This window comes from Protopterus annectens, chromosome 1.part1 (assembly GCF_019279795.1).
Source record: "Protopterus annectens isolate FY-2018-M chromosome 1.part1, PAN1.0, whole genome shotgun sequence".
Taxonomy (NCBI): Eukaryota; Metazoa; Chordata; order Ceratodontiformes; family Protopteridae; genus Protopterus; species Protopterus annectens.
Genome location: NC_056726.1, coordinates 1,159,648,445 through 1,159,665,205, shown reverse-complemented (window position 1 = coordinate 1,159,665,205; position 16,761 = coordinate 1,159,648,445). Strand labels below are relative to the sequence as shown.

Genomic DNA, 16,761 nt, shown 5'->3' with positions numbered 1-16,761 from the left:
ATGAAACAATACAAAGTGTTAGAGGAAATCATTGCAGATAATGCAATGTGGGTAGCCAGAATTAGCTGTAACATGGGGAAACTCTGGCAGAGGAAACTGGAGACAGTCATTTCAGTGCTTCCAGATTAGGGTGTGTTAGTTTTAATTTCAAAATAATATACTAATGTCCTGAAAGTTGAAAAATGATTCTCTCAGCATTATTTATTTATTTAGTTAGTTATTATATGTAATTTATTACCAGTATTATACATATTTCAACATGCATGGCATTCATGTGACTGTTAACATTGTTTACTGTATGCGTTTCTATAGTGTAGAGATGGCGTCTATATGTATTGGTTTTAGTAATGTACCTTATCTATGGAAATGTGAGGAATACAGAAAAACAGCAGTTAGAAGAACATTGTGTAAAATATTAGTTCTTATAACAGTACATTTAAATCATTAGAGATATCTGATAAGTATAGTAAGACAAAGTATTTTCCTATCAGGTCATTTTAAGTAGTAATATACATAATATTAAAAATGCTTCAAAGCACATTTCCATCTTCCTTGAAATGTGTGTTAACACTGAGAAGGTAGGAGATTTAAGAAAAATAATACTGACAGAATAATTTTTCAACTTTGAGGACATCAGAATATTACTTTGAAATCAAAACTAAGTTTAGAACACTTTTTTACTTTATTTAAATTTCTTTTTGTTTCCTTATTTAATAGTTGTTAATTATTATTATTATTATTATGATTATTATTATTATTACTTAGTTTCTTAGAAATTAGTGAACTAAAATGTATCATAAGTAATAATTATTTAATAATGCTGGAGTTATGTTTTCTATGTCTGTTTAGTAATCATAAAGGTTAGATTTAAGACAGTACATATAATTGAGACAGAAATTCTAACAGTATCACACAGAAATGTATAGCTTTTAAAACAACTTTAGGAATGTGGGTTCTGTGGTCTCAGAAATTGGAAATGCTACTCACTTAGAAATACAAAGGATTATCATTATGTTTTTTAGATGCTGCTACAGGCTCATGTTTGATGATAGCATTAAAAAGATGTACAAAACCTGATGATTTTAGGAAGGCATACTTCCCTTAAACTGAATATAACTCTTCAACAGGTAAATTGTAGACTGTACGAAGACAAATAAAATGTGCCAGGAGTTGCAGCAATCTATAGTTTTTTATATGGGCACCTCAAGTAAAACACAAAATAAACTTTTGCTGATAAGACATGCGAATACATTTTAAATTCTAGATTTTTTGTGTGTTTTTTGCTGATATTAATTTTCCGAAACTGATCAATTTCACATGATGGCAATGGAATAGCAAACAGTTCTCATACTTCAAGTTAGTGGATAGCATTCCTCTATGCATTCTTAATGTCTCATTGCATTTGAATCTCTTGTTATCATTGTGGATGCAAGCATATATTTGCCTTTTTGTAGGCCTTCCAAGAACTAAGCTGTTATTTGGTTCCCTTTGTTGTTGGGCTGATTGCATAATAATTTTTTGCAGTCTTCAGTCACCCTTTCCTTGGTCATATATTTGTAAAGAGGTATCCTTGATTATAAGGGGTACATTGCTGTGGGTCTTCAAATAAGATAGAAATATTATCAGATTTCTGTTTTCTGTTTGTATTTATTTATTTTCATACAGTTCTATACTATTTAGACTACCTTCAGCTGTATTTGTAATGAAACTGTGCATGAATATTTAATTTTTGAAAGTATATTGGAAAATGAGTAAAATATGTGTATTGTTATCTAGAAAATAAAGATAAATAGTTTATTTTGCATGTAGAGAGAATATTGCTAGGGACAAATAGTCAAGCTGTAAAGGTGTGCCTAGTTCAGTCAGGCTATGGAACGTATATTAAGAGAGAAGAGTATGTTGGAGGATCACAAAGCTTACCTTTTTACTTTTGCAGTTTAGACTTGGGCTGTTGCGCTCTTCTACTTCTGAGATCCATGGTTTTAGCCACCATACTGTATTTGTTTGAGTCAGACACTTATTTCGATACAGAAGGGTAGACTGGTATTTGATAGAGGGAAACCCTGAAGCTATTGCCCAGGTCATTAGATCTAAAGTAGTTTTGAAAAATACACCATCAAAAGTGAATGTTTTCCTCAGACATAACAGCAATGAACATGTATGATAGCAATTAGCTGAGATTAAAACTGAACCAAGGAAGACATGGAATCTTATAAGGCAAGCAATAAGACCTGGCAACCATAAAAAATATCCCTGCAATTACCACTGCATGTACAATAGGCACATTACTCGTTGGACTTTGCAGGGAGTGTGTTACATGGTAATGCTTGCTTTAACCAAAACTAGAGACAAATCAACTAGCTATCAAAGATAAAATGAAATTATGACATGGTCATTGTTCACTTTGTACATAGAGAGATTATTGCAAATCTTAGCAGTTTATGGAAAAAACATATTTTCATTACCTTGCATAACACACAACAAAACAAATGCTGACATTCAGTTAGTGACTAAGGATGTGACATCATAAACAGGGGATTTAGTACCTGTGAACATAGCATGAGACATGTAACCAGTTCTTGGTCTTGCTTAAATATATCTTGCTTTACTGTTGCAAAGCCAATGGGATCGAAGGATATTTGTAAACAGCTAACAAAACACATAAATGCTAAAATCCAAAAATATCAGTCATAGGTTCCTAGGTTGGTACTAGGCTATCAGCCCTAGGGCCTGTAGAAGCCTAGCCATAACAATTCCCTGGATATTTCTTCCCACAATATTTGCTTACCTTGACCCCTGTCTAGTAGGGCGACTGACGTGATCCCCGAGGTGAATTTTCTATCTCCCATCCAATCCTCAAGGTTCCTTTTGAAGAGGGCCAAGGAGGTGCTCTGCTTGACATGTATGGGCAGTCTATTTCAGAGTATGGAGAGTCTCTGGGTCAAGAACCTATACCTCCAATATGTTTTGTTCATTGTGATGACAAGGTTTAGATCCCCTAAGGATGTGGCTCTGAGGGATTGGGATTTCTTTAAGTGGAGCATATCATACAGCTCAGGGTTTGACATGGCCTTGTATGTTAAGCAGAGATTGCCTCTGAGCAGGCAATATACCACAGAGCTGGAGTTTTTTTAGATGGTCAGCATAGGGCATCTGCTTTAGGCCTGTGATTCTTTTAGTGCAGTATTTCTATGGCCTTTCCAGCTGGTGTGGATGTCTTGTGAGGTACATACCAAACAGGGAGTTGTACTCTATAATGGATCTAATGATGGATAAGTACAGTGGGACAATAACCGCCTTTTTTTCTGGATGAAAAGCCGTTAGTGATGAGGTGTGCCACATAGAAGGATTTCCTGACTGTTGTGGATACTGACATTTTTCATACAGTGTTTTATATCAATGGCATTAAATTTAATATTGTAGTAATCTACTGTATACTGGGCGGCCACGGTGGTGCAGCAGTTAGCATTGCTGCCTCACAGCAAGAGGTTCTCCGGTTTGATTTTCGGCTGGGGTGCCTTCTATGCCTTGCCTGCATGTCCTCCCTGTGGTTGCGTGAGTTTGCTCTGGGTGCTCGGTTTCCTCCCACATCCCAAAGATATGCAGTAGGTGGATTGGACACTCTAAATTGGTCCTAGGTGTGTGCGTGTGTGTGTGTGTGCCTTCTGTGGAAGGCTGGGCACCGGGCTGGCAACTTGACACTGTAAAACTCCACTGCCAATCATGGTTGGACAGATGATCTGCTGTGGCGACCCCTAACTGGGAAAAGCCGAAAGAAGAAGAAGAAGTAATCTACTGTATACTATGTTTCTATCACCTGGGCTAAATACTACAGTATAAAAGTACAATTTACAAGTCCATAAAATAATAAATCACAGTGGAATTTTAATTACCCACTTACTGACTGTGTAAAAAGTACATCATCAGGTGTGGCCACAAACTAATTACCTGTATTAAACAATGCATTTTGAAACAAGTGGTACAAAATTCAGTTAAGAACAACAGTGTTTTACATATTATAAGGGTAACAGCTTTCTGCCCTTCCATTGTCATGTCTTCTGCAATTAATGCAAATCATGATAGCATCATCATTAACCTAAAAGTTAATTTAAACTTCTCAGCCTTTACCGCAGAAAATTATAATGCACTTAAGGGCCTAATAATGAAGACAGAGTCTCTTTGCAGGCTTGTGCACAGAACTCACTTCTCTAAGAGCTCACACCAAATTATTGAACCCCACCTTACACCTTCAGTACTTAAATTGATTTTGACATAACTTATAGGTTCATAGGTTTATAGGTAGGTACTAGGCTATCGACCCAAGGGCCTAAGTAAGCCTAGCCAACAAGGTTCCCTGGCTTACCCAGCCAAGAAAGTTAATTTCCTGTGCCCCTGTCGAGCAGAGCCACAGAAGTGATCCCTGGGGTGTAGTTCCTATTTCCCATCCACTCATCAAGATTTGTCTTGAAGAGTGCTAATGAGGAACTTTGCTTGACATAGATGGGTAACTTGTTCCAGAGTATCGGAAGTCTCTGGGACAGGAATCTATCCTTCCAGCATGTCCTGTTTATTGTGGTGACAAGGTTTAGGTCCCTAGAGTGTGTAGCTTGCAGGGATTGGGATTTCTTTAGGTGTAGCATGTTTGGTTTGTAGGATGATATTGGTGATCAAGAAGAGGAGGAGGAGTGTGAGGGCAGCACCAAGGATCAAATGGTGGAAATTGAAAAAGGGTAATTGTGAGGTGGAGTTCAGGGATGAGTTAAGACAGGCACTGGGTGGCAATGAAGAGTTACTAAATAGCTGGGTAACTACAGCAGAGCTAGTAAGGGAGACGGCTAGAAAGGTGCTTGGTATGACATCTCGACAGAGGAAGGACGGCAAGGAGACATGGTGGTGGAATGAGGAAGTACAGGAGAGTATACAGAGAAAGAGGTTGGCAAAGAAGAAGTGGGATTGTCAGAGAGATGAAGAAAGTAGACAGGAGTATAAGGAGATGAGGTGCATGGCAAAGAGAGAGGTGGTAAAGGCTAAGGATAAGGCATATGAAGAGTTGTATGAAAGGTTGGACACTAAGGAGGGAGAGAAAGACCTGTACCGATTGGCTAGGCAGAGGGACCGAGATAGGAAAGATGTGCAGCAGGTAAAGGTGATAAAGGATAATGAGGGAAACATGCTCACAAGGGAGGAGAGTGTGTTGAGGAGATGGAAAGAGTACTTTGAGGGGTTGATGAATAGGTTCATAGGTTCATAGGTTCGTACTAGGCTATCTGCCCTAGGGCATTTATAAGCCTAGCCAGAGTGTATGTGGCTTACACCACCCCTTAGGATGAGAATACTACACCCTTTTAGGGTTTAGTTTACTATGCCTCTGTCTAGTAGTGACAAAGAGATGACCCCCGGGGTAAACCTATGATCTCCCATCCACTCATCGAGATTTCTCTTGAATAGAGTCAGTGAGGGGCTCTGCCTAACATGGACTGGGATTCTGTTCCAGAGTGTAGGGAGCCTCTGGGTTATGAATCTGTCCCTCCAGCACGTTCTATTTATTTCTGTGTTTAGGTTTAAGTCACTTGTTCTCGTGGCTCTGATGGATTTGGATTTTTTGAGGTGGAGCATGTCCATTAATTCAGGATTGGACAAGGCCTTGTACATCAGGCACAGATCACCTCTGAGTAGGCGGTATGCGACTGAATAGAGCTGGAGTTTTTTCAGTCGGGCAGCATATGACATATGTTTAAGACCCTTTATCCTCTTGGTGAGGAACTTTTGGGGTCTTTCCAACTGCTGCAGGTGCCGGGTGAGATACATCCCAAATGGGGCATTGTACTCAATCATTGGCCTGATAAGAGAAGAGTACAGGGGCACAATGACCTCTCTTGATCTAGATGTGAAACCCTTCATGATAAGGTGGGCAATATAGAAGGTCTTCCTAACCACTTTGGCAATGTGAGTGTCAAATGAAAGGTTACTGTCAACCTGGGTCCCTAGGTCCCTGATTACCTCTTCTGTACTTAATGGATTACCGCCTATGTGGTAATTTGTCGGTACCTTGTTTTTCCCAAAGGGTATGACTATACATTTTTTGGCGTTAAGCTTAAGGCCATGGCTCTGGCACCAATTATCCATTTCTATGAGGCCTCTCTGAAGGATGTTTGTGTCCGCTGGAGTATCAATTATGGCACCCAGTTTGCAGTCATCTTTGAACTTTGTCAGCCACAATCCTCCTATGTTTGCCTGTACCTCGGAAAAATAAATGCTGAACAAGAGGGGTCCCAGGACTGAGCCCTGTGGGACACCACTTGTGACTGGCTTAGAGTCTGACATAGCTCCAGCAACTCTGACCTTGTGGGTTCTGTCCTTGAGCCAGTTTGCAGCCCATCTTGTGACATATGGGTTTACATTTAAGCTGGTGAGTTTGTCTATGATGCCCGAGTGGGGTATTGTGTCAAAGGCTTTTGCAAGGTCAAGGTAGGCTGTGTGAACTGCCTTACCCTCATCAATGGCCTTAGTGACTGTTTCAAAAAAGTCGACCAAGTTCAGAAGGCAGGATCTGCCCTTGACAAAGCCAAATTGGGTAGGATCTAATGTCTGTAGGTCCCCAATGTCTTTGTTTATGAGTTCCATAATGATCCTCTCCATAGCTTTGCAGACCAGGCTCGTCAGGCTTATGGGGCGGTAATTTCCAGGGTCCGTAGAAGCACCGCCTTTGTGAAGTGGGACCACTGTTGCCGTATGCCACTCTTTGGGTACATATCCTGTGGTAAGACTAAGATTAAACAGCAGCCTTATGTGTGGGTTTAGTTCCTCTTGGAGTTCATGTAGCACACAGCCCGGGACACCATCCGGTCCCATTGATGCTGTGTTTTTAGCTTTAGAGAGGGCGGCTCTCACCTGGGCATCTGAGATGTTAGGGAGGCTACACTCTGCTGGGATAGTTATTTCTCCTTTTGGTGGGAGGGGGAGGAGAAATTTGCACTGAACCTGTCTGCCAGAATGTTGGCAATGTCAGTGGGTTCAGTGTATTTTGTGTCATTTTGGACTAACTCTGAGCATATCTGGGAGTTTCCTCCCAGGTTTCTAACATAGCTAAAGAAGGCCTTGTGATTCACTATCCCCACATCATCCCATAATGGAAGCTAGGTTAAGAAGGGATGTGATGATTAGTGATCAGCAGTATGGTTTCATGCCTTGAAAGAGCACTACAGATGCGATGTTTGCACTGAGAGTGTTGATGGAGAAGTACAGAGAAAGTCAGGATGAAGAGAATGAGAGGGAGAGAAGGTTGGATGATGTGGGGATAGTGAATCATGAAGTACAATGGATTAGCAAGGAGGAATTAAGGATAGCTATGAAGAGGATGAAGAATGGAAGGGCTGCTGGTCCAGATGACATACCTGTGGAAGCACAGAGGTGTTTAAGTGAAATGGAAGTGGAGTTTTTAACCAGATTGTTTAATGAAATCTTTGAAAATGAGAGAATGACTGAGGAAAGGAGAAGAGGTGTTTTGGTACCGATTTTTAAGAATAAGGGTGATGTGCAGAGCTATAGTAACAACAGAGGGATTAAATTGATCAGTCACAGCGTGAAGTTATGGGAAAGAGTAATGGAAGCTTGGTTAAGAAGGGATGTGATGATTAGTGATCAGCAGTATGGTTTCATGCCTGGAAAGAGCACTACAGATGCGATGTTTGCACTGATAGTGTTGATGGAGAAGTACAGAGAAAGTCATAAGGAGTTGCATTGTGTTTTTGTAGACTTAGAGAAAGCATATGACGGGGTGCCTAGAGAGGAGTTGTGGTATTGAATGAGGAAGTCGGGAGTGTCAGAGAAGTATGTAAGACTGGTACAGGATATGTACAAGGGTAGTGTGACAGCGGTGAGGTCTGCGGTGGGAAAGACGGATGCATTTAAGGTGAAGGTGGGATTACATCAAGGATCAGCTCTGAGCCCTTTCTTATTTGCAATGGTGATGGAAAGGTTGACAGACGAGATCAGACAGGAGTCCCCGTGGACTATGATGTTTGCAGATGACATTGTGATCTGTAGTGAGAGTAGGGAACAGGTGGAGACAACCCTGGAGAGATGGAGATATGCTCTAGAGAGAAGAGGAATGAAGGTCAGCAGGACTAATACAGAATATATGTGTGAATGAGCGGGAGGATAGAGGAATGGTGAGGATGCAAGAAGTAGAGATGGTGAAGGTGGATGAGTTTAAGTACTTGGGATCAATAGTTCAGAGTAATGGTGAGTGTGGAAGAGAGGTGAAGAAGAGAGTACAGGCAGGAAGGAGTGGGTGGAGAAGAGTGTCAGGAGTAATTTGTGACAGACGAGTACCAGTAAGAGTGAAAGGGAAGGTATACAAGAGGGTAGTGAGACCAGCTATGTTATATGGGTTGGAGACAGTGGCATTGACAAAAAGGCAGGAGTTTGAGCTGGATGTGGCAGAGTTAAAGATGTTATGATTTGCACTGGGTGTGACGAGGGTGGACAGGATTAGGAATAAGTATATTAGAGGGTCAGCCCAGGTTGGAAGGTTTGGAGACAAAGCCAGAGAGGCAAGATTACGTTGGTTCGGACATGTGCTGAAGACGGATGCTGAGTATATTGGGAAAAAGATGCTAAGGATGAAGCTACCATGTAACAGGAAAAGAGGAAGGCCTAAGATAAGGTTTATGGATGTGGTGAGAGAGGACATGCAGGTAGTTGGTGTGACAGAGCAAGATGCAGAGGACAGGAAGAAATGGAAACAGATATCCACTGTTGCGACCCCTAATGGGAACAGCTGAAAGAATATGATGATGATGATGATGTCCAACAGCTCTGGGTTTAACATAGCTTTATATGTTAGGCAGAGATCTCCTTTGCATTGGTGATATGCTAAAGAGTAAAGCTAGAGGTTTTGAGATGGTCAGTGTAGGGCATCTGTTTGAGGCCAGTAATCCTCTTTGTGAGGTACTTCTGCGGCCTTTCCAACTGCTGCAGATGTCTTGTGAGGTACATTCCAAAAGGGGCAATGTACGCTGTAATGGGTCTAATGAGTGCCGAGTAGACGGGAACTATGACCTCTCTTTTCCTGGATGAGAACCCTTTTTTGATTAGGTGTACCACATAGAAGGATTTCCTGACTACTGTGGTGATGTGATTATCAAAGGAGGGACTACTGTCCATCTGTGTCCCAAGGTCTCTTATCACACATTCGACATTAAGTAGACTGCCGTTTATGTGGTAGTTCATGGATACAGTTTTTACCAAAGAGGATGACAATGCACTTTTTGGCATTGAGCATGAGGCCATGCCTCTGACACCAGACATCTGTTTCAGTGAGGCCCTTTTGTAGGATGTTCACATCATTTGGGGACTTGACTATGGCTCCTAGTTTGCAGTAATCTGCAAACTTCTTTAGTACTTCAAAGAAGTAGATACCAAACAGGAGAGGTCCAAGGACTGAACCCTGTAGTACTCCACTTGTCATTGGTTTGAAGTCACATTTGGAGTCTGCAACTTTTACAGTGTGTGTTCTGTCAGGGAGCCAGTTGGCAACCCATCTTGTGATGTAGGGATTTATACCTAGTTTAGTGAGTTTAGCTATAATTCCAGAATGGGGGATGGTGTCGAAAGCCTTGGCGAGGTCAAGATAGGCTGTGTGAACCACCTTACCCTCATCTACGGCTTTGGTGACTACCTCAAAGAAGTCGATCAGGTTCAGAAGGCATGATCTGCCTTTCACAAACCCGAACTGGGGGGTTTCAGAGTTTGGAGGTTACCAATGTCTTATGAGTTCCATGATGGTACACTCCATGGCCTTGCAGACCAGGCTCGTCAGGCTAATAGGGCGATAGTTCCCAAGATCAGTGGTGGCTCCCCCTTTGTGGAGTGGAATAAATGTTGCTGTGTGCCATTCAGTGGGCACAAAGCCTGACTTGAATCTATGATTGAACATGGTGCTTAGGTGGAGAGAATGTTCATTCTGAAGTTCGTGTAAATTGCAGCCTGGGATGTTGCCATTCCCATGGATGCTGTGTTTTTGGTTTTAGAGAGTACAGCTTTTAGCTGCATAGATGTGATTACAGGGACTCTGCATTCTTCCTGAATAGATATCGGCCCTTTAGGGGGTGAGAGGGGGGTAAAGTTAGCACTGAACCTATCTGCCAGGATGTTGGCAATATCAGTTGGTTCTGTAATTTTCGTGCCGTTGTGCTGTAACTCAGAGCAGATCTGGGTGTTGCAATTGAGATTCTTGACATAGCTATAGAATGCTTTTCGGTTGCCCTTAGAATCAGTGGCAATTTTGTTTTCGTAGCTAGCTTTGGAGGATCTTATAAGGGATCTCAACTTCTTACTGAGGCTGACCAGGGAGCTCCTCCACTCGTGGGATTTTACTCTCTTTTGCAACAGTTTCTTCCTTCTGTTGTAGAGTTTGTTTATGGCAGGGGACCACTAGATTGGCTTCCCTTATTTGGAGGATAGCATCTTGATTATGTTTGGGATAGCACAATCCATGCATTCGTGCAACTGCTTATAGAGTGCATTTTTGTAGGATTCAGCAGTTGTAACTTTATTGTCCATCTGTATGGGTGTCATGAAGTTCGCCACTTCTATCTTAAGAAGCATGAAGTTGGCTTTGGAGAAATTTTTTACCATGGTTTTCTTAATGGTGGGTTGTACTAAACAGCTTTCAGTCAATCATGATGACTGGAAATAACATCTAACTTACTTACCTATGTATCCACATTTTTTATAAATGATGTGTTCTGTGTGAACAGTTTTCTTCACTCAATGTTTGTGATTTGTCTAAATAAAAAATACCCTATGTGTGTATCTGCTGCATTAAATTCTGTTCTCAACTATTATACTCATGTTGTATTATTTGTTTTTTTGTTAATTTCTCCTGGGATGAGCATGAAAATGATTCACTGGAATCAGTTCACTGCCCTAGTAAACAAATGGAAATAAATAAAATAATAAATAAACAGTTGTGGCTGCCAGAATTATGGCACCCCTTGATGGCTGTCACCTCCATAGTTCTGGGAACTTCCTACCACAGAGGAATGAATTGCCTCAAGTCAATCATCTAACGTTTGATACTAAAAATATTTAAAAAAAAAAATTTTTTTTACTATGTTCTCCACAAACCCTGATAATTAAATAAGAGAAAGAGTACATTACCCAAAGCTTGCTGTTACTTGATCTTGCTGAAAAAAAAGCTGGTACAGTTTGAGTGGCTGATGTTTGATGAGCTGTACTGGCTTTTTCACTTTTTGATATAAAAAGATTTGCCAAAATGTAGGTAACACACACATACATGTATATTTTATATATATATATATATATATATATATATATATATATATATATATATATATATATATATATATATATATATATACATATATATATTTATTTTATTTTACATTTGTTAACTGGGATAGTCCGTCTGGGTGTGAACCCATTTTCAGTGGAGGCCCGTGGAGAAAAACTCCACAAAACAATACTTACACAGGCAATAATATAATAGGAACAAATACAGTAATATCTTAAAGTAAGTATAAATATACATTAACATCATTAGATGTAACAGAAAATCTATAAGATAAGTAATGTTATACATTAATTAAAAAGTATAATCAAATTGTTAGGAAGAATGTGTTATTTCCTGTAGGGTAATTGAGAGAAGGAAGTTATAGTCAGGTTAGCAAAGAAAGTGACTAAGAAAGAGAAGGGGGTAAAACGAAGAGAATATATCAGATATGTTAGTAGGGGGGGTTTAGATAGGGGGAAAGGCATACAGGGGAGATATTAGCCTGGACTGATACAAGAACAGATCCAGTGACTATATAAGTAATCTTTTTAGTAGTTTTTTTAATTGAGTTATGTTGGTGACATTTAATATATGGTGGAGAATATATATATATATATATATATATATATATATATATATATATATATATATATATATATATATTTAGTGTCATGTGTTTGGTCCACTGTTGCTTTGGTTGACACCTGAAAGTGCAGTGTTGTTTTTCAAATATCCGCCTTATTAAACGGAAGATATGGTGAATGTTTTTTTGCCAATGAAAGTTAAGTTGAATGTGTGCTAGGTGCATGCATGTGTTTGTGTTAATGTGTGTGGGTTAGGCATAGATTAAGGGTTAGACAAGGGTCTAGATTAATGGTGGGTTTGTGTTTATAATTATTTAGGGTTAGGGTCAGGGTTAAGTTAAGGAACAATGTGTGTGTGTGTGTGTGTGTGTGTGTATGTGAGTGTGCATTGCATGTTTGTGATGAATGTCTGAACTATCTTGTTTAATTGTAGTGTTATTGGAACGGCTTTTTAAATTTATGACACATGTTAGCTTTGGGGGCAGGGGCAGGTTTGGGGGTTGGGTTAGCAAGTATTGCTAAGTTAGGGCAGGTAAAGATGACACTAATATGCATCTTAACTTTACAAAACCCCTTCCCTTAACACTACAACTATCCAGAAAATTTTGAGCAGAATGAGGTTGGGTTATGGATAGTGCATCGGAAAAGGAAATTTGATTCATTTTTCTAGGTACTGGATGTAGATGTGCTGTTTGTATAATGCAATGAATGGTCGACATGTTGTGGTGCATGTTATGCATGTCAACCAAATGACATGTCAGCCATTCATTATATAATTAGATTTATACACATATAAACAGATGTGTGTATGTATATACATACATACAGGGGTGGGAGGATGGCCTAATGGGGGTGGGAGGATGGCCTAATGGTTAAGGTGTTTGTCTTACAAACACAAGGTGCAGGGTTTGAGTCTCACAAGGGATAATTGGCTAGGCATAAAATGGCTTGCAAGGGCAATTAGCCTAGTAATAATCTATCAATCTATCTATCTATCAATATATATATATATATATATATATATATATATATATATATATATATGGGTCTACTTCATTTGATCGAAAGACTATTTGACTGAAACCCATTTGGTCGAAATTTAATTTGATCGAAAACCAGTATTCGAGACATAAACCTGGGATTTGTCCCCCTCCCCAATGTCGTGCGACCCTGGAGTTGGTATATGTAATTAGGGGGTGTGGGGGGGGAGAAAATAACACAAAATGTACAGATTATAAATGAAAATAGGTGGGGGAGCTTCACCCCCACACCCGCCATTACACACACCCCCTATCTATATATTCCAACTCCAGGGTCGCACAACATTGGGGAGGGGGACAGACCCCTGTTATTTGCCTTAAATTCTGGTTTTCGATCAATTTAAATGTCGACCAAATGGGTTTCAATCAAATAGTCTTTCGATCAAATGAAGTAGACCCATATATATATATATATATATATATATATATATATATATGTATATATATATATATATATATATATATATGTGTATATACATATATATATATATATATATATATACATATATATATACACACACACACACACACACACATATATAATATGTATTTTCATATGTGTATACATGTATGCATATATATGTATATATATATATATATATATATATATATATATATATATATATATATATATTTTTTTTTTTTAATCAAAATTGCGAAAGGCAAAACAATTTTGATTCGCAATTTCGAAGTAAACCATTAAAACTGGAATCATGACTGTGTCACAGTGTTGACTCAGTTGATTGTCTCAGCAGAGCTGACATTGTTTTCAAAAACATCACATGATATCCATATAGGAGCTAATGTAAATGAAACTCCTATACAACATATCATGTTTTTTTTGCAGAGGGGCAAGCCCTCCTGCATCTTCCCTGTGGGGGGCTGCCCCCCCAGACACCCCCTGCTAACAATATATTCCAACTCTGAGATTGCACCACAGTGGGGATATGGATGAATTTCCACACCTCACTGTATCGCAGTCTCCGAACAGTTTGTTGAATACACTTATGTGAATACACTACTGCATTCGCCAAAGTGTGTTCAACTTTCCAATACATTTCACATTTTGTGAACGACAATCTGACTTTTGCATAATAGCTGACATTCGATTGTCATTCGCAAAAATGATAGTAAACCATAGATATTTTATATATATATATATATATATATATATATATATATATATATATATATATATATATATATACTGCTTTGCACATTAGTGTAAGGCAACGTCTTACTGAAACTGCAGAAAGATTAACAATAGAAAGTTGCCTTGCTTTTCCATCTGTGGAAATTCTGTGAAAACTAGAAATGAAATGAATAATTGCAAAGTGTTAGAAGAAATGCATGATTTACATGGAAGTGTTGAGAACTGATTGCAGTAGAAAGAAAAAATATATAACATACAGGCAGATAATGAAACAGGTATTATAACAGCTGTATTTAAAAAGAAGAATTAGAAAGAATATTTATTACATATATTCCACATGCATTAATGCTAGATATCCAGAAACAATTTATGAGATACAGAAATGAGCAAATGACCCAGTCTTATTTATTTAAAAGAGATAACAGTATGACTAAAAAAATGAAACGGGCTTTACCTGTAGTAAAGAATATCAACAAATTAATTAAAAAATGACATAGTTTAAAATATAATAAGAAATATGTAAATTGTTATTGAAAGTAGTTTAATATTTATTAATTATGAATATATTTAATTAAGAGCTTATATGATTAATGATATTAAAGAGAGACATGAACTGCTGGAAGAGAACATATGTGCCTTCTCTTGTAGGCAGTAACCTTAATAAAGTTTTATCTTTCCTATCATGTAAAAGAAATAAAGCAGATGGTATCGAATGCTTTACTTTTTCATCCAGAGAAAATCGGTACAGTATGGAGTAGCACTTTAGCAGTGTTAGCAGTATTTTATTTCAGCTTGTAGATCTTCCACTTCTAAGAAGTTACATTTTCAGATATTTTACCAATGCCAAAAATGAAGTATGTCCTAAACTGTAATATCAGATACAGAATGGATAACCTAAGAACCGCATAAACAGCAAAATCTTTGATCCATTTAATGTATATGAGACACAAGGGAATAAATATGTCTGTGCTTCAAAGCTGACTCACTTGGTATTTTCTTTTTCAGGGATATCAGCTTTATTAACTCCAATAAGAAGGAGATAAAGCTAAATTATGTACCTTATTTACTGATTTATTTATTTTACTAACAGAGTTTGACAGTGCACAGGATCCCTTTTCAGTGGAGGGATCCCATAGGTCAGAATCATTACAAAAATCCATCAAATGCAGCTAATAACATGGTTGGTGTAACAAGATTGTAACAGGCATTTGATAGGGGAAAAAGTAAATTAACAGAGATGGCAATAATTGTGTCTAGTAAACATAACTAGTGTCTAAACCAGAAGTGGAAATGGAGAGAAATATGATTGCTTGAGAGAGAGACGGATGAATGAAAAGTAGTGACAAAACTGACTTGTGGAATAAGGCTTATGAAAATGATGGGTATTAGGGAAAAGGGGAGTAATGCAAGGAAGGTTGGCATGATGGTTAAGGTGTTTACCTTACAGACCCAAGGTGCAAGGTTTGATTCTCACAGGGAGCAATTAGCTAGGCTTAAAGTGGTCCGTAAGGGCAGTTAGCCTAGTACTAATCTATGAACTTGCAAATGCTGTTTGCCTCGTCACAGCGGAACTCTGGTCTGCTAATGATTGGCAGTAGATTTTTATGGTGTCGAGTTGCCAGCCCGACGCCCAACCTTTAACGAAGGCACACCCATTCATGCTCCTGCGTGTCTTTAACATCACTCGACCGTGGGGAGGACATGCAGACTACACACAGAAGGCATTCCAGCCAAGAATCGAACAGGAGAGCCTCTTTCAAGGTAACTTGCAAATAAAAAGTAAAAAAAAAAAAAATACAATAGACTTAGTTCTTAGAAGGAAAAAGTATCAGTGTGCAGAACTTCTATCTCTGTGTGTGAACAATATAATAAAAACAATATTTAACGAACTGTGTTAGAACTAATATCTCAGATATAAAGCAATTGTTTATGTAGCACACAGCCCAGGTGGGAAATATCTAAACTCAAAATGTTGTGTTGTTAAAAGCACATGGTAGTACAGGCTATTAAGTCTACTAAAGCAGTACATGAATTTAGGTTAGCATCTGAAGCTAACGACAATTCTAAATCCTTCTTTTACTAAGTTATATAACTAGGAAGTGATGCACAACAGTTGACAATGGCACCACCTACTCTGACTCAGTAGGCACTGCCAACATATTAGAAAACAAATTCAGTCTAAATTTTACCCCAGAGATGACTATCCATTGTCCTGTTGTGCCTGAATGTGTTAGAGCGTCCATCTTCACTAAACAGCATATACAGAAGGTGCCCTCAAAGACCAAAACTGCTTTCTCCATGGGGCTTGATAATATTCCTTGTTAGTTTATTAACATTGCTAAACAAGTTCTGGCAGAGACACTCCTTAAATTATTCAAGCCGAGTTTAGCCACTGGCTTTGGCCCTGAGGTTTGGCACACAGCAGTAGTGATGCCTTTCCATAAGGGGGGGCAACCACTGACCACAAGAATTATAGGCCGAAAGCCATTGAACATATTATAACTGAACTGATGAACTAGTATGTTAAAGAATTTGACATGCTAAACATACAGAAATTGGTCTTTACCAAGGGTAGGTCTTAGGTAATGACTCTTTTTAACTTCTTTGAATAGGTAACAGAGGTTTTTGATGGTAGTCATGCTGCCCACATGGCATACCTTTACCTGGTCAAGGTTTTTGAATCAA

The 16,761-nt window shown here is 38.7% G+C and overlaps 1 protein-coding gene across 2 annotated transcripts in view; it reads left to right on the top strand.

The window, feature by feature from the left end:
• Positions 1-16,761, top strand: part of CACNG8 (calcium voltage-gated channel auxiliary subunit gamma 8) — a 659,572-nt gene that overhangs the window by 6,033 nt on the left and 636,778 nt on the right. The gene's annotated exons all lie outside the window — the stretch shown is intronic.